Here is a 19858-nt window from a genome sequence, read left to right as displayed (position 1 = left end):
TTTGAATAATACTGAGTCTAGTGTTTGGGACAATTTTAAATGTAACACCCCACACCCGTGCCCTACGCTGAGACGGAATATGAGGCATTACTAAACTTAAACACATGCATTTCCAACGTTTTCAAATCATCAATGCTTGATCAAATTTAAAACTTTATTGAACTTTTTCTAAACTCTTTAATATGGGCCTACAAGGCCCCAAACATCCATTGGAAACCATTCGGGACCAACCCGGGTCCTTTAACTAACTTTAGAAGAATAACTCATGAAACAGGGCACACGCTCGTGTGGAAGGGCAACACGCCCTTGTGGAAGGGCAACACGCCCTTGTGGTCATTATAACAAGGCCAAGCTGATGGCTCGTTTGACACACACGGCCTAAGCATCTATGGACACGCCTGTGTCCTATGCCCATGTAAATTAAATTCTAAATTTGAACCTACAAGGGTTTTCACATGGCCATTACATGTCCGTGTCCTAGCCCGTGTCTAAAAACCTTGACATTCTGTTTCTGATGTCAGCATCCAATTTAGGGCACACGGCCAAGGCACACTGTAACACCCCATACCCGATACCGTTGCCGGAGTCGAACACGAGGTGTTAACGGACTTAATTCATTAATTAAACAGCTCATACAATTCATTTTAAAATTTCTAGACAAGCTGGCTAACTGCATCACAGTCGCTTTAAAAATCATATCTCGCGTTACTTAAACTCAAAATCCAATTCCGTAAATTTTTCCTGAAACTAGACTCATATATATATCTACTAATTTTTTCTAGAATTTTGGTTGGGCCAATTAGTACAGTTTATTAGTTAAAGTCTCCCTGTTTCAGGGTTCAACTACTCTGACCTCTGTGTATTACGAATCAGATATCTTCCTGTACAGAGCTTCAATGACTATGCCGTTTATCTCTCATAAAACTAGACTCAATAAGGAATCTGTACATATAAAGCATGACTTCTAATTATCTTTGTAAAATTTATGGTGAATTTCCAAAGTCAGAACAGGGGATCCAGAAATCGCTCTGGCCCTGTTTCATAAAAATTTAAACATCTCAAAAAATATAGCTCATATACCTGTTTTGCTTATTCCATATGAAAATAGACTCATCAAGCTTCGATTCCATAACTTATTCATTATTTAATTCCATTTCTACTATTTTTAGTGATTTTTCAAACTCACGTCACTGCTGCTGTCTGAATCTATTTTATGGTAAATTTTACCTATTTCATGGTTTCCATGGATTAGCTAGCAATTTGACATACATAATACCAAATATGATCATGATTAGCCATTCCAATGGCTAATCATTACCAAGCATTTCTATTTCCATACCACTCAATAACCATATCATAAGACCATATATACAAAATGATTATAATGCTATACATGCCATACTCAAAATATACAAGCCATTACACCAAGATGGTATACGGATAGTGTGGCGTGCCTCCAACCTTTTTCGATTTCCGAGCTGGCTTGTCAACACTACAAGGAATGAAAAGGAGGAGTAAGCATAAATGCTTAGTAAGCTCACATGCAAATAGCAAGTAACATAACCATATAAGCAAACATAAAACATCATTTGCATAATCATCACCAAGACATTCATATCACCTTTTCATTTATCATCTTACCATATTGTTGTTATATCGAGTTTTCAACCCGAGGGTTAAGTACATACCTGTTCAAATTATCCATTTCACAACACTTACCAATACGTCCCTTTCATCTTGAGTATTCCTCCATTTGAGTAGAACTTTACCCGTTGAACACATCGAATATAATTCGGATACATGGATAACTTGCACATAAGTGCCACATATTCAATCAAGCAATCATGTAACCCGCCCATAAGCGAACTCGGACTCAACTCAACGAGCTCGGGCGTTCGCATCCATAAGTGAACTCGGACTCAACTCAACGAGTTCGGATGCCTAGTTACATCTCACGAACTCGGACTCAACTCAACGAGTTCGGACATTCGCATCCATAAGTGAACTCGGACTCAACTCAACGAGTTCGGATGCTCAACCATCCTAGTGACATGTCACTTGTATCCTAATCTATTCCTAAGGTTCAAACGGGCTTTTTCCTCGAACACTTATCCTTGCCGTCTTCCGTAGAATGCCGAAATCAATACTCGGTAACAATTATATTTAACAAATAATACACTTAATTTGCATTTTATTCGAAAATAACCACAAAGCATATATTTCATGATAAAATTCAGCATAACACATAATTAATATCAATAACTTAAAAATAACAATTATGCTACATTATTTACACATGAACTTACCTCGTATGCGAAAATGGCTATTTTACCATTTCGCCCACAACTTGGTATTTTCCCCATTTTAGCCCGAATTTCAGTTTTCCTTGCTCTATCATTTAAAATATAGTCTAATTAGGACTCACATTATTCAAATTGACCCAAAATCATATTTTGGAAAAATTACAATTTTGCCCCTAAACTTTTGCATATTTACACTTTTGCCCCAAAGCTCGTAAATTAAAATTCAGCCTATTTTCTTATGTTTTATGACATGCTGATCATTTTTCCCTTCTATGGCAACATCAAATTCTCACTCTAACATGTACTTATGACTATTAGGTATTTTTACCGATTAAGCCCTTTTGGTCGTTTTCACTTAAAACCGAGTAGCACAAGTTGTCTAACATAATTTAAAACCTCACATTCTATCATAAAACACCAAAATACACAAATTTCACCTATGGGTATTTTTCCAAATATAAACCCTAGGTTAAATTATTGCTAGCATAAGCTAAATCGAGCTACCGGGACTCCAAAACGTAAAAATCATTAAAACGAGGCTAGAACGGACTTACAATCGAGCTTGGAAGCTTGAAAACCCTAGCCATGGTTTCTCCTTGCTATATTCGGCCATGGGGTTGTAGATGAGCAAAATTGGCTTTTAATTTTGTATTTTAATTCATTTTACCCCTAAATGACCAAAATGCCCTTACTACTAAACTTTCCAAAATTCCATCCATGTCCAATTTTGTCCATAGACTTAGAAATTGGTAAAATTACTCTTTAAGGACCTCTAATTAATAATCTAATTCAATTTTATGCAAAATACTTCTAGAACACAAGTTTTGCAATTTATTCAATTTAGTCCCAAATTTCAAATTAAGCACTTTATGCATAAAATTTCTTCACGAAATTTTCACACAATCATGCAATCATATCATAGACCTTAAAATAATCATAAAATAATTATTTCTATCTTGGATTTTGTGGTCACGAAACCACTATTCCGACTAGGCCCAAAATCGGGATATTACAACTCTCCCCTTCGTGGATTTTCGTCCCTAAAATCTTACCGTAAAAGTGGTCTTCACTTTTAATCTCATATTTGGTGTCAAGAACTTGCACTTAGACTGTACCTCCAATACATCTCTTCAATTTCTCATATGATCTAAAAGCTTACAGCCTCAACTCTTAAGCGTTCTTAAATTTTCAACCCTTCTCAATTTCCCATGATATCTTGACATAAAACCCGGATCTCAACTTGATTTAATGGAGACCGAATTCCAAGAAATCCAACAATCAAAGAGACCGAAATTCCATGAATCGATGAGTAGGAATTCATTCAATACGATGTGATTTATAGATCTCGCCAAACATTTAACAATAGGATACATCACATTTTCTCTTTCCGCCATAGAAATAATTCGATATGGCCTCAAGAATAATCCTTCTCATTTCCATCCCAATATCAACATTGACAAGGATAATTTTGATAGATCCCAATGCTCGACTTTAACCCCTTTAACAACTCCGATTTTATGTAACATCGGATGCTCTAAACTATCACATTACCTCACTGTCTTGAAACACATTACAATTCATACAACAATACATTCTTGAAAGTCGAAGTCATTGCTCAATGTAGACTAGTCTAGTTCGACGCCTTGCTTACCAATATTCTCATCTATCCGAACTCATCAACATGTAATAAACTTTTCAGCTTTCACAAGATGGAAACCTTATCATTTGTAGTGACTTAAACTAATATTCAACTCTTTCTATTAAATATAGACTTCTCGTTCAAACTATTTACTCTTTGATCTGTACAAAATGAAATTCTATTATCAAACTTGGGAAAAATAATCCTGACATAATTGTCACATGAAATTTTTCAAATAAATAATTTACCATACCGACTAAAACTCGCGCTTTTATCACCTATGCCTTTACTGATGTCAAATCCTTACACATAAATTAGAAAAAATCCCAATACTAAAATCACCACATTACCAAGATCAAATTAGAAGTATAGTCATATTTGACATGATTATCACGAATGAAGAACGATTTGAACATGAGTCATAATTGACAAATTATGGAACAAAGATAACAAGAAAACCGAATAAAGAAATCCAAGATAGAGAAACCCAGAATAAAGAAATCCAGAATAAAGAGATCCAGGATAAAGAAACCCAAGATACGATACTATGCCGAGAATCGAAAACCAAATTCATAGAGAAAATACGAAATACCACGATAATTCTTCAAAGAAAGAAAGTCCAAAAGAAAACATCATTTAATCCTATGAAATCAAATATAACAAGATCAATATATCTTCCCATACATATATATCGATGAAGCATCAAGTAGAAGAAAGCAGAATCATAATATCATATGAATTCTCTCATCAATTCTTATCGATTTAAATGAAATAGAATACCCGATGAAATAGAGCAATATAAATTATAAACCAATCAGACTACCAATGCTTTCATCCAACACCAAAATTAGAAGACATTCCCATATAACAAGAATTTCTTCAAGATCAATAGCCATAGAAATATTTCGAGAATGGGTGAACACATAGAACATCTCAAAAGAGATCGCTAAATCTGTCCGGTCATAATCTGTCACACTCGGATAATTCACATTTGAAATATCATTTCCCCAACTAGTTCTGCCGTCACAAATTTTATATTAAACCATTCACTAAAGAATGTCAGTTCTGAATAAATTTCGATTTACACTTTTCTCGACCTTGCACTTGAGTAATTCGATTTACCAAGGAGAATTCCTTTTCTAACTAGGACAAGGCATAACTCCAATAATTTTACGTCAATCCGATACTTTCTCGGCTCTGACTTTACTTATCAGCTCATTTTCAATCTCGGATCATACTTATAATTATTCTATCACTGAACTCTTTGGGTTCTCAACTGAAAACTTATTCAATACAAATCTCATGAAATTCCATTATAAGTACCACTTTGGTAAGGGGAGGTTGTAGGACCTCGACTCGACTTTCTTATACATACACATATGACACAACTTCCATCATCATAGTAACATCATCAAAATCATGTCATTCATTCATGTTGGCTTACACCAATTTTCCTATTGTCCCATTTAGACAATATACTTATGCATACATTCTATGTTTTCTAGACAGCTTTACTTATCCATTCAATTAATTAAATTAATTCATACTCATGACATTATATAAGGCCAAACAAACATAGATATTTGCATCACAATCACAACTTTCATTTCGTGCATCATCATGTACATATCATTACAATCATATAATTCAGTCCAACAATTTAACATAGATAAGTTCATTTCATTATAATCCTTTACCTCATAAAAATTATATACCATTAACATTCATCAACATTCGACATCCAATCAAGACAAGGACATTTTCATTCAGTATCATAATATTATGACCTTTATTCATACCTCTACTACTTTCTATTTATTCCGTTCATCTTATCAAGTAAGCCACATACACTACATCATATGAGCATTAAGCAAATATGAATATTTATCACAACATGAACTTTCATCTCACATATTATCACATATGTATCATAAACCTTTATTCATACTTTTCTGAACCGAGACTTATCATAATCATAATTTTACTCAAATATCTTCACATAACATTGAACATGGTCGGCATATTTCGGTTGGAGAGTACCTGCCTAAATAAGACGGTACTTATACGCGTCGGAAGACATCACACTATCACGCATCGCTGGCATGTATAGCTAAACTTTTACACATGCTAGGTTAGTCCGAGAACCGACTAAACCTACTCGATACCACTAAATGTAACACCCCATACCCGATACCGTTGCCGGAGTCGAACACGAGGTGTTAACGGACTTAATTCATTAATTAAACAGCTCATACAATTCATTTTAAAATTTCTAGACAAGCTGGCTAACTGCATCATAGTCGCTTTAAAAATCATATCTCGAGTTACGAAACTCGAAATCCAATTCCGTAAATTTTTCCTGAAACTAGACTCATATATATATCTACTAATTTTTTTCTAGAATTTTTGGTTGGGCCAATTAGTACAGTTTATTAGTTAAAGTCTCCCCTGTTTCAGGGTTCAACTACTCTGACCTCTGTGTATTACGAATCAGATATCTCCCTGTACAGAGCTTCAATGACTATGCCGTTTATCTCTCATAAAACTAGACTCAATAAGGAATCTGTAAATATAAAGCATGACTTCTAATTATCTTTGTAAAATTTATGGTGAATTTCCAAAGTCAGAACAGGGGATCCAGAAATCGCTCTGGCCCTGTTTCACAAAAATTTAAACATCTCATAAAATATAGCTCATATACCTGTTTTGCTTATTCCATATGAAAATAGACTCATCAAGCTTCGATTCCATAACTTATTCATTATTTAATTCCATTTCTACTATTTTTAGTGATTTTCAAACTCACGTCACTGCTGCTGTCTGAATCTATTTTATGGTAAATTTTACCTATTTCATGGTTTCCATGGATTAGCTAGCAATTTGACATACATAATACCAAATATGATCATGATTAGCCATTCCAATGGCTAATCATTACCAAGCATTTCTATTTCCATACCACTCAATAACCATATCATAAGACCATATATACAAAATGATTATAATGCTATACATGCCATACTCAAAATATACAAGCCATTACACCAAGATGGTATACGGATAGTGTGAGCGTGCCTCCAACCTTTTTCGATTTCCGAGCTGGCTTGTCAACACTACAAGGAATGAAAAGGAGGGAGTAAGCATAAATGCTTAGTAAGCTCACATGCAAATAGCAAGTAACATAACCATATAAGCAAACATAAAACATCATTTGCATAATCATCACCAAGACATTCATATCACCTTTTCATTTATCATCTTACCATATTGTTGTTATATCGAGTTTTCAACCCGAGGGTTAAGTACATACCTGTTCAAATTATCCATTTCACAACACTTACCAATACGTCCCTTTCATCTTGAGTATTCCTCCATTTGAGTAGAACTTTACCCGTTGAACACATCTAATATAATTCGGATACATGGATAACTTGCACATAAGTGCCACATATTCAATCAAGCAATCATGTAACCCGCCCATAAGCGAACTCGGACTCAACTCAACGAGCTCGGGCGTTCGCATCCATAAGTGAACTCGGACTCAACTCAACGAGTTCGGATGCCTAGTTACATCTCACGAACTCGGACTCAACTCAACGAGTTCGGACATTCGCATCCATAAGTGAACTCGGACTCAACTCAACGAGTTCGGATGCTCAACCATCCTAGTGACATGTCACTTGTATCCTAATCTATTCCTAAGGTTCAAACGGGCTTTTTCCTCGAACACTTATCCTTGCCGTCTTCCGTAGAATGCCGAAATCAATACTCGATAACAATTATATTTAACAAATAATACACTTAATTTGCATTTTATTCGAAAATAACGACAAAGCATATATTTCATGATAAAATTCAGCATAACACATAATTAATATCAATAACTTAAAAATAACAATTATGCTACATTATTTACACATGAACTTACCTCGTATGCGAAAATGGCTATTTTTACCATTTCGTCCACAACTTGGTATTTTCCCCATTTTAGCCCGAATTTCAGTTTTCCTTGCTCTATCATTTAAAATATAGTCTAATTAGGACTCACATTATTCAAATTGACCCAAAATCATATTTTGGAAAAATTACAATTTTGCCCCTAAACTTTTGCATATTTACACTTTTGCCCCAAAGCTCAGAAATTAAAATTCAGCCTATTTTCTTATGTTTTATGACATGCTGATCATTTTTCCTTCTATGGTAACATCAAATTCTCACTCTAACATGTACTTATGACTATTAGGTATTTTTACCGATTAAGCCCTTTTGGTCGTTTTCACTTAAAACCGAGTAGCACAAGTTGTCTAACATAATTTAAAACCTCACATTCTATCATAAAACACCAAAATACACAAATTTCACCTATGGGTATTTTTCCAAATATAAACCCTAGGTTAAATTATTGCTTGCATAAGCTAAATCGAGCTACGGACTCCAAAACGTAAAAATCATTAAAACGAGGCTAGAACGGACTTACAATCGAGCTTGGAAGCTTGAAAACCCTAGCCATGGTTTCTCCTTGCTATATTCGGCCATGGGGTTGAAGATGAGCAAAATTGGCTTTTAATTTTGTATTTTAATTCATTTTACCCTAAATGACCAAAATGCCCTTACTACTAAACTTTCCAAAATTCCATCCATGTCCAATTTTGTCCATAGACTTAGAAATTGGTAAAATTACTCTTTAAGGACCTCTAATTAATAATCTAATTCAATTTTATGCAAAATACTTCTAGAACACAAGTTTTGCAATTTATTCAATTTAGTCCCAAATTTCAAATTAAGCACTTTATGCATAAAATTTCTTCACGAAATTTTCACACAATCATGCAATCATATCATAGACCTTAAAATAATCATAAAATAATTATTTCTATCTTGGATTTTGTGGTCACGAAACCACTATTCCGACTAGGCCCAAAATCAGGATATTACACACACACCCGTGGCCAAAGGTCATGTCCTCCACCCGGCTAAGACACACAGCCGTGTCTTTGCCCATGTATTTACTACCATGCATACTGACTTGCAAATTTTACGTGTAGGGGACACACGGGTAAGCAACACGCCCATGGGGCTGGCCGTGTGTCACACATGGCCTAGACACATGCCTGTGTGGACAATATAAGACTATCTACCAAGCCTTTGCCACCCTAAAATACAATCTAACATCAACCAACATATCTAAGTCTAACTTAATATGATTTCTCAACAAAAAAACCATAGCTAAGGCCTATATACATTTCTTGTATTCAACCATGCCAACAATTTCACAGTCCTGAAAGACTATCTTACACTCATATATATAAACTTTCAAAATTAGCCATTTTCATGGCGTTATACAAAATGAGTCAAATACTAAAACAAGCCAACACAATTAACCCTAAAACAATGTGACACCAAAATAAAATAAAAAATTCTTATACATGTCATAATCAAAATGATAAAACTAGCTATACCAAGTGCTTCAAGGATAGTGTGGCTAGCTTCCCTAGCGTAGGCGATAATCTACAAGCTACTTTGGCGGCACTATAAGAAAATGAGAAGGAAAGAGAGTAAGCATGGGAGCTTAGTAAGTACATATATGCAAATAAGTGTAATTAAAAAAAAAACATTCATTAAATAATGGCTTGTCATACTTAAATGATATAGCATTTTAAGCTCTCTATTTTACTCTTCACTTCTTTTATGCATACTTACTACATTTCATCACACACTCAGGCCTTGTTCATGGGTTTAGTATACATACCTATAATCATTCGTAAAATGTCTCAATTTCATTCTCTTTAATAACATACCTCATTGAAATTTTCCCCAACTCATTCTTCAAACTACCCGTTGAACACTCGAAATACTAATGGATATACGGAAAGTTTACACTTAAGTGTCATATGAGTAGTCAAAGCTACCTCGTACTTTGTAATGCTCGCACTTTGAGTTACTCATGAGCCTTTTTGCCATGTCAGTACTCGAACCCCATAACTTTATCATATAATGCCTGATCATTGAGCTACTCAGGTCTGCACTGAAGGTCAGTGCCCGAACCCACATTACATATAACATTTATCTCATGAACTCAGACATAACTCATGAGTTCAGACCATACAGTTCCTCATGACATACCTTTTGTATCCTATACTATTTCTGAGGTTCAACGGGATTTCATATTTAACCTGGTGTCGTCGTACTTATTCATCATGTAGATTACTCTTATATCACAATGTTTATGCTTCTGTGGTAAAAAGTAAGATTATAATACATAATAACGATAAAACATTTAAAAATAAGCTACAATGACACATTATTTACATATGTACTTACCTTGGCACAAAATGATGGGAACGAGCCTAATCTTCGTAAACTTTGTTCTTCCCTCGATCAAGACCCGAATCACGTTTCTCTTGATCTAAAACGTTGAAGTTTAGCTTATTTAATACAAAAATCATTCAATTCAACTTGAGACTCATACTTTGATAAAATGACCGTTTTGCCCTTAAATTTTGCAAAAATTACGATTTTACCCTTAGGCCCGAAAGTCAATTTTTATCGAATTTCCTTATTATCCAAGCCTAGTGGAATTCATTTTATAACTATAGAATCTCAAAATTCTAATTATTTCACACATTTATCACCTATTTCATAGCTTATGCAAAATGTTCCTTAATTAGGGTTTCCATGAAAACTAGTTTACAAAAGTTGTTTATTTCACAATCGTGATTCATTTTCTTCCATAAAATTTTAGAAAAAAATATGAATACTCTCATGAAAAAACCCTAGACTTTTAACCATCTTGCAATATAGTCCCCTCATTAGCTAGCTCATGCTACAAGGGTCCTAAAAATGTAAAAATTATCAATAAAAACCATCTAAATCACTTACTTGCAAGGATGAGAACTTGCTGAAATTTTTGAGCTTTTAAAACCCCTAGAATGGTTGAAAATTTCAGTGGAGAGGTGAGAAAGATGATAGCCCTTTTTCTCTTGTTTTATTTTAATCAATTAAGTCACCAAATGTCACCTAACTTTGACATTTTGACCAATCTTGTCCCCTATGGCCGGTCACCTCTATTTAAAGGAGTCTAATTGCCTTTTAAAAGCCTTAAATTTTAGTTCTTTAGCTATTTAACATATTTGGGTAGTAAAACAAAACTTTTGCCCTTATGCGACTTAGTTCTTTTTCGCAATTGAGCATGAAATAGCTAAAATTGTCTCACCAAATTTTTCATGCATTCATATAATCATGCCATAACACATAAAATAATAATAAAATAATTTCTCTAGCTTTGAAATAGTGGTTTCCAAAACCACTGTTCTGACTAGCCGCAAAATCGGCCTGTTACATTAAGATAATTAAGAGAGAAGTGATGGCTAAATTTGCAAGGGTTCAAACAAAATTAGGCCATACAGTCTCAAAGTTGGGTTTCAAAGGATAAAAATTTCATCATGATTGGCTTGAAAGGCTCAAACGGTCCAAACAAAAGTTGCTTAAATCATTTTCAGTGTTCCATGCTTCCTAGGATTTTGCCTCAAGAAACTACTAAGTCAACTCTAAAGACTTAAACTTTCACGCATGCCTAACTTTTGTAAGGAACTAAAAATTTATGGTACGATTTGCATGCTTTATTAAAAATACATTCATATCATTATTAAGTTAACATAATAATTTATTAAAATAATAGAACTTTACTTATACTGAAGTTTAGCATACTTAACAAAATTTCAAATTTATTGAACAAATTATATCCTAATCATAATTAAAAGAAAAATTTATTCTGAGTGGAAATAATTCAATTTTTCGATCCCCCTACTTAAGATGAACAATGTCCTCATTGTTTAAAGTGAATGGATACTATACACTAGGTAGGATTCTAGAAAAGAGAATGTGAGTCCTATTGACTGCTTAAGTACCAAGCTCTCTTTAGATCCAGTTTTAGACATGTATATACCTATTGCCACACTTTATACTTTGAGACTTGTTCATTATTCATGATTTTCATCTCTTGCTTTATTATGCGAAAATAAAAATTCCTAATTAAACTTAATCCTGAAACGACCTAAGAACAAAAATAAAATAAAGTCAAGATCCTCTATTTTATTTATTTGCAGATCCTTCCGAATTCGACTCATCTTTTGCTTCATCATTATTACCTTTGCATGAATCGCTTCGCTTCTTCTTTGATAATAGACTCCATGGTTCAAATATAAAATCTGGAAATTCAGGCAAAAAAATAAATGGGTCATTGTAAATTTTCTTAAGAGCACTTCTCATCGAGTCATCCCTTATTTTTTAGTATCTCCAGTAAGCTTGTTGCTGCCATTGCATATGCTGCATTATGTCTGTCAACTTTGACAGCTCATCTCAAAGATCTAGGCTAGGCAATTGAGCTCTGAACATTGAAGTTTCGTTATCAGGTTCAACTTCTATTTCCATTGGTTTCACCTTATTAGGGACTTCAGCCGATTGCATTGGCTCGACTTCTGTGGGATCTTCTTCCTCTTCTTCAGGATCCTCACTTTCTTCAATTCACTGCTGTAGAACAGAATCTCCAGCTATTCGGTAGAGGTCCCAATCTATGATTGTGCCCTGTCTATACATTGTCTTCTTTACGTTTGCAAGAATTTTAGCTTTCAAGCACAGAATTGTTATTGTAAAGGGGAAGTAAGCTGGGCCAAAGCGTCTAACGGCACAATTTCTCATTTCTCTCAGGATGATTTTTCCCACATCAATGGTCTTTCTAGTTAAAATCGAGTATAATAAGACCATTTGCTCTAATGAAATCGTAGTTCCATGTGAACTAGGCATAAGGCTAAAATAGATGAAATAGAACCATACCTTCGTGAGTGGTGTCAAATATTCTCTTCTACAAGTGTGGATTCCTTGCTTTGACATAGTCCACTTAGAACTTGGAACTGTAAGTTCCTTGAGAATTTCTTGCAAATTTTCAGGCTTTATATTGCTCATCAAGGAAGAATATTCGTCATTTTTGAAATCAGGCAATTCAAAGAACTCATTAATAACGTTTGAAGTTATTGGTACCTTGATTCCATGAACTGGAACTTCTGCCAACTCACTTGAGGTTAAGTTCGCATAGAATTCGCGCACTAACTCCTCACCCATACTAGGTCTCTTCTCACAAGACAATTCCCAATTGAGGGCTTTAAGAACTTGACGAATACCTACCATAAAGTCTTTGTAGTTGCTTTCTTTCAATGTAAAGCCTTTCTTTGGATGCATCTGTTGATTTTTGAAGATACTCTCGTATTTTGCTTTGGCTTCTTCACAATGGAACTTGTTTTGTGTTTCATCAATTTGGGTGCAGGCACGAGTTCTCTTGCGAGGCATGATTAACCTGAACCAAAAATGGGAAAATTTATTTTCTCAAAAATTTAATTAACAAAAATTATTAATGAGTCAATAAATTGAAAAATTAATTATTAGAATAAAATTAAGATTTAAGAGAAAATTTGGTCTTACCACCTTTTTCATAAAAATTAAAAGCTCCTAAGAAAAATAATTATGAAACAAAAGTTGGAAAATAAGAAATGATTGGGGGAGGAAGGTTTTTTTTTTGTTGAGGATGGCTGAAAGGGTGGTATGAGTAATCGAGCTGCTGCCACATGGATGTTGGGCGGAAAGCGGATGCATCGAGTAAGGCCAAGGAGCGACACAACCTAGTGTGAACAGCTACTGGCAGCAGGCAACAATGGGGTGTGCGGGACACAGCATGAGATACGCAGATCCTAGCAAGCAGGCCTATCGAGTGCTAAAGTTGGAGCTGGTGTGGCACCAAGGAGCAAGCCAGCGATTCTTGGTCTGGATGGTCTCGAGATCATGTCGTGAGTCTTGGCCAAATGAGGTCATCGGCCGTGGTCTTTCGGCACTTAAGGGATTTTTTCCTTTGGGGTTTTGAGTGATAAATGATGGAGAAGGGTGGTAGTATTTATAATGAGGGAAATAGGTGTCGAAATAGAATTCTTGGAAAAATTTAATAATTAAAAATTCTAAGTTCTAATTTTACTTAGAGTTAACAACAATTAATAATTAATAAAATACATATTAAATTATTAATTTCAATTAATTTATTAAGATAAAACTTATCAAATAAAATATGATTAAATTAAAACTAATCCTAACTCTATATAAAGTTGATAATAAGTAATATACATTATAATGGATATAATTATATATTAATAATTATCATTTTTATTAAATTAAAAACATTTATTCTAGAAGCCTTTTGAAAACATTTAAAACAAATCTAATTTTTATTATTTACGAAAAAGAGCAACCAAATTTTAAAATACTTCAATAAGTCCCTAGACTTAATGAAAATTTGAAATTGAGTTGCAATTTAAAACTTGGATCAAAATTGGCCCTTTTTATTTGAAAAACTAAAAATTTATTTTGCCATTTAGGGAATAACTTATCGGAAAATTATGTTAAAATCACTTCGCAGGAAAGATTGGAGGGGTCACAAGCGATCCCGCTTAAGTTCCAATCTCCTAGACAGAATTTATTTAAACATACTAATCCAAAAAATATACCCTAAATCATTTATTAAGAAGGAAAATAAGAAAATTTAAACATCCGATAAAATGAATGAAATTTGATTCCGTTCAATCTTATCTTCCCAGTAATGTTTCAGACGCTGAGCATTAACTTGAAAATTACCTCCCTTACCTTGGAGTTCAACAAGTCCATATGGATAGATGCGATGAATCGTAAATGGATCGAACCAACGTGATTTTAATTTACCTGGGAAGAACCTTAATCTAGAATTAAATAACAATACTTGCTAACCTGCTTCAAATTCTCGAACTCAAATGTGCTTGTCATGCCATTTCTTAAGTCTCCCCTTGAGTAATTTGGTATTTTTATATGAGAACATTCGAAATTCCTCTAGCTCATTGAGTTAGAGCATCCGTTTCTCTCTAGCAATCTTAAGATCCAAGTTGAGTTGTTGAAGGGCCTAGTAAGCTTTGTGCTCTAACTCCAAGGGCAGATGACAGGCTTTCCTAAAGACCAACCTATAGGGTGACATCCCTAAAGGTGTCTTGTATGTTGTTCTGTAAGCCTATAAAGCATCATCCAGTCTTTTGGACCAATCTTGTTAGTTTGGGCAACTACCTTCTCAAGTATGCCTTTGATCTCCTTGTTTGCCAGATCAGCTTGCCCATTTGCCTGCGGAAAGTAAGCTGTAGCGACCTTGTGTTTCACTCCATGTTTATCTAATAACCATTTCAACCACTTGTTCACAAAATGGGACCCTTCATCACTGATGACGGCTCTTGTGGTTCCAAACCTTGTGAACACAAGTTTCTGCAAAAACTTAATTACAACCTTAGCATCATTTGTCGGATAAGCTTCAGCCTCAATCCACTTAACATGTAGTATACAGCTACCAAGATGTACTTGTGACCAAAAGATGGAGGGAAAAGACTGAGAAAGTCAATACCCCAAACATCAAATAATTCTACCTCAATGATGTTTGTTCGAGGCTTCTCATTTCTACTGGTGACATTTTTGACCCTTTGACATCGATCACAAATCTTTACGTAAGCGTATGCATCTTTAAATAGTGTTGGCCAAAAGAATCTGGTTTGCAATACCTGGCTGCAGTACGTGTACCTCCGAAATGTCCCCCACTTGGAGCTGATGGTATAAAATCTTATGTACTTCATCTCCTGCCACACATCTTTTGATCATTTGATCTGAACACTTCTTAAACAATTATGGTTCTTCCCAAAAATAGTACTTCACATCGTGAAGAATGATACGTCTTATCAATTAGCATCAAACCACAAGCTAAAAGTTAGCAATATTAGCAAACCATGGGGTATTTTAGACATGATTTACCTTTAGTATGTGTTCATCTGGAAACATCTCTCGAATTGGTATAAGAGGAGAGTCCCTTCTTGCAGCTCCAATCTAGATAGGTGATCTGCTACTTGGTTTTCCACTCCCTTTCGATCTTGAATTTCTAGATCAAACTCTTGGAGTAGATGTACCCATTGGATCAGTCTCAACTTAGCGTCTTTATTGGCAAGCAGATACTTAATTGCCGAGTGGTCCGTATAGACAGTCACCTTCGTACCTACAAGATAAGATCGAAGCTTGTCAAAAGCAAACACAATAGCAAGTAACTCTTTCTTTGTTATCGTATAATTCAGTTGAGCTCCTGTCAGAGTTTGACTTGTGTAGTAGATGGGATGAAAAACTTTGTTCCTTCACTGACCCATGATAGCTCGTATTGCAAAGTCACTTGAGTCACACATCAATTCAAATGGCAAATCCTAGTCTGGTGTAACTATTATGGGTGCCGAAACTAGTCAACTCTTCAAATCGTTGAAAGCCCTTAAGCATTCTTCATCAAATTTGAATGTCGTATCCTTCTCCAATAATTTGCATAAGGGTTTAGCAATTTTGAAGAAGTCCTTGATAAATCTTCGATAGAAACCGGCGTGGCCCAAAAAGCTCCTAACACCTTTTACATATGTTGGAGGTGGGAGTTTCTCTATAACATCTACCTTTTCTTTGTCTACTTCGATTCCATGTCTTGTTATCCCATGCACTAGAGCAATACCTTCTTATACCATGAAATGACAGTTTTCCCAGTTAGTACCAGGTTTGTTTCTTCGCATCGCCTTAGTACCTTGGCTAGATTGGCTAAGAAATCATCATAAGTATCTCCAAATACTGAAAAATCATCCATAAAAACTTCCAAATACTTCTCAACCATGTCAGTAAAAATAGACATCATACATCTTTGAAATGTAGCAAGTGCATTACATAAACCAAATGGCATGCGTCTAAATGCAAATGTATCGTACTGGCAGGTGAATGTTGTCTTGTGTTGATATTCTGGTGCTACTGTAATCTGATTATACCCCGAGTATCCATCAAGAAAATAGTAATAGTCTCACCTTACGAGTCTATCCAGCATCTGGTCCAAGAAAGGTAAAGGAAACTGATCTTTCCTAGTCGCCTTGTTCAGCTTCCGGTAATCGATTCAAATTCCCCATCCCGTAACCATTATAGTCAGTATCAACTAATTTATTCTCGTTTTCAGTGACCGTGATACCTCCTTTCTTTGGCACGCACTAGATCGAACTTACCCATGAACTATCTGAGATGGGGTAAATTATACCCGCATCTAACCACTTGATGATTTCTTTCTTTACTACGTCCTTCATAATGGGGTTCAGTCTTCGTTGCCCATCAATCGACCCTTTCTCGCCATTTTCTAGTATGATCTTGTGCATGCATACAAATAGACTAATACCATGGATATAGGCAGAGTAGAAGAGTTTCTCTTCTCGCTCAGTAGTTAATTCTGTTGAAACAATCATAGACAGAGTAGAAGAGTTACCTAAATAAACATATTTTAGATGTGAAGGTAGTACCTTGAGTTCTAATTTAGGTAACTACTAGATTGACTCTTTTGGTTGGGCTAAATCCCTTTTGATTAGCTTTTAACAATGTTAAGTATTCATCCTCTTCTTCAACATTCGGAGGATCTGTGTTAAAATTTGTTCCAACGAATCCTTAACATAGCTGAGCTACTTCTCCACTATTAAATCCTCTAAATCGAATACTGCAGAACAATCATCAATTGTGTTAGGAAGTCGTATAGACTTAAAAACCTTAAATGTTACCTGATCATCCTAAACACACATAGTAAGCTTGTGCTTTTGCACATCAATAAGGGTCCTTCCGGTAGCTAAGAATGGTCTTCCTAAGATAATTGGCACTTATTTGTCTACTTTAAAGTCTAGAATAACAAAACCAGCAGGGAAGATAAATTTATCTACACGTACCAATACATCTTTGATTTTGCCTTTTGGATGTGCTAAGGATCTATCTGCTAATTGAAGTGTAACTGTAGTTGGTCTAACTTCACCTATCCCCAACTTCCTAAATATTGACATAGGCCTCAAGTTAATACTTGCACATAAATCACATAATGCCTTAGCACAATATGTTGCTCCAATGTTGCAAGGGATGGTAAAACAATTAGGATCCTTCAACTTTAAGGGTAGTTTGTCTTGAAGATATGCACTGTATTCCTTCGTCAGAGATACCGTCTCAAATTCTCCAAGTTTTCATTTTTTAGACAGGATATCCTTCATGAATTTGACGTAGTTCAGCATTTGCTCAAGTGCTTCAACGAACGGGATGTTGATATAAAATTGCTTAAGTACGTCTAGGAATTTCTTGAATTGAATCTCTTGCTTCTGCTTTTGAAGCCTTTGAGGGTAGGGTGGTGGTGGTTTCTTTACTGGAATTGTTGATTCATCTTTTATGGTGATTCTGCATCTAACGGAGTTGTTAGTTGATCAAATTAGCTGGTTCTGAAGTTACCTTGTTGGATTTTATAGATTCTGGTTCTTGTTAAACTAGAATTTCAATACTTGGTTGGACGTCCTCTAAGTCTTGAGCATCAGTTGGCTTATTTTGAACTTCGATGGTGTTGGGATCTAATGTCTTTTCGCTCCTTAATTTCAATTCTTTATAATGCTTCTTCCTTGGATTCCTCAGATTTTTCGTATCATTAGGTAAAGCACCCTGTGGTCAGTTTCTAAATTCAGTTGCAAGCTAGCCCATTTGGTTTTCTAAGTTTTTCAATGTAGCTACTTGGCTTTGGATTAAGGCATCATTTTTGGCCATGTATGCCTTCAACAAATTTTCTAAGCCATTGGATGGTTCAGCTTGGGTTGGTTTCTGAACTTGTTGGGGAAAACTAGGTGGTTGGGTCGATCTAGGTTGGGCATAGGTATTACTGGTTCCAACCCCTTGGTTACTCTAGGAAAATTTTGAGTGGTTTCGCCACGATGGGTTATAGAAATTGGATTACAGTCTTTGCCTTCATCGATTTTGGTTCTGGTTACTTATGTAGTACATGGATTCTGGGTTTGATGGACATTCTTCAAACAAATGTTCTTCCCCACAATAGACACAGGCTATATTTTCAAATTGGTTAGGTTGTTGTGCTGTAAAACTGTTAGACCCATTAGTAGTAAGAGTTTTTATCATTGAGGATACTGATGACATCTGAGATGAGAGTGAAGTAAGAGCGTCTTCTTGACGCAGCTCGATTGGTTGGCCATTGGTAATTGTTACTGGCAATCCTCTTAACGATTTCATAAACCCTATTATAAGACTTAGAAAGGAGAGCACTGTTAGTAGAAGTGTCCACTACCATCCTCGTGTGAGCATTGAGACCATTATAAAATGTCTCAAGTTGGATGCAATGTGGGATTCCGTGATGAGGGCACTTTCGTAATAAATTTTTCTACCTTTCCTATGCTTCATACAAGGACTCATCATCCATTTTTTGGAAGGCATTGATCTCGTTCCTCAACTTAGCATTCTTGCTAGGCGGGAAATACTTCATAAGGAATCTTTCTGCTAACTCTTTCCATGTGGAAATTGAGTTTGGTGGCAATGAGTTCAACCAGGCTCGAGCTTTGTCCCTTAGTGAATATGGGAACAGCTTCAATTGTATTGCATCTTTGGGTACTCCGGCTAATTTGAAAGAATTGCTCACCTCCATAAATAGTCTTAAGTGTAGGTAAGGATCTTTGGTAGGCATTCCACTGAATTGGCCCACTGTCTGAAGCATCTGGAACATGACTGGCTTCAGCTCAAACTGTTGTGCCTTGATTTTGGATCTCCTAATACCTGGATTAAGATCATTAAACACTGGCATGACATACTGTCTTAAAGCTCTATCCCTATCATCAACAATAATGATAGGATTTAGAGCAGGGTTTGCTCAATTTCCTTGATTCGGATTTTTGAAGTTCATCTCTTCGATCCTTCTCTGATTTGCTTGACTTCTTCTCTCTTGAAAAGTTCTTTCTATCTCGGAGTCTATAGGGAGTAGGTCAATAGTTCGGTCAATACTTATAAACAC

At 35.3% G+C, this 19858-nt stretch overlaps 1 non-coding gene across 1 annotated transcript; it reads left to right on the top strand.

Annotated features, from left to right (window-relative positions):
• The first annotated feature begins 19199 nt into the window (after positions 1-19199).
• LOC128291938 (small nucleolar RNA R71) lies at positions 19200-19306 on the top strand. The gene has a single exon (XR_008281922.1). It is a non-coding gene; the product is annotated as a small nucleolar RNA R71 (small nucleolar RNA).
• The last annotated feature ends 552 nt before the right edge of the window (positions 19307-19858 follow it).

This window comes from Gossypium arboreum, chromosome 4 (genome assembly GCF_025698485.1).
Source record: "Gossypium arboreum isolate Shixiya-1 chromosome 4, ASM2569848v2, whole genome shotgun sequence".
Lineage (NCBI taxonomy): Eukaryota > Viridiplantae > Streptophyta > Magnoliopsida > Malvales > Malvaceae > Gossypium > Gossypium arboreum.
Note: the sequence above shows the minus strand (reverse complement) of the source record. Positions and strands in the feature narration are given on the sequence as shown.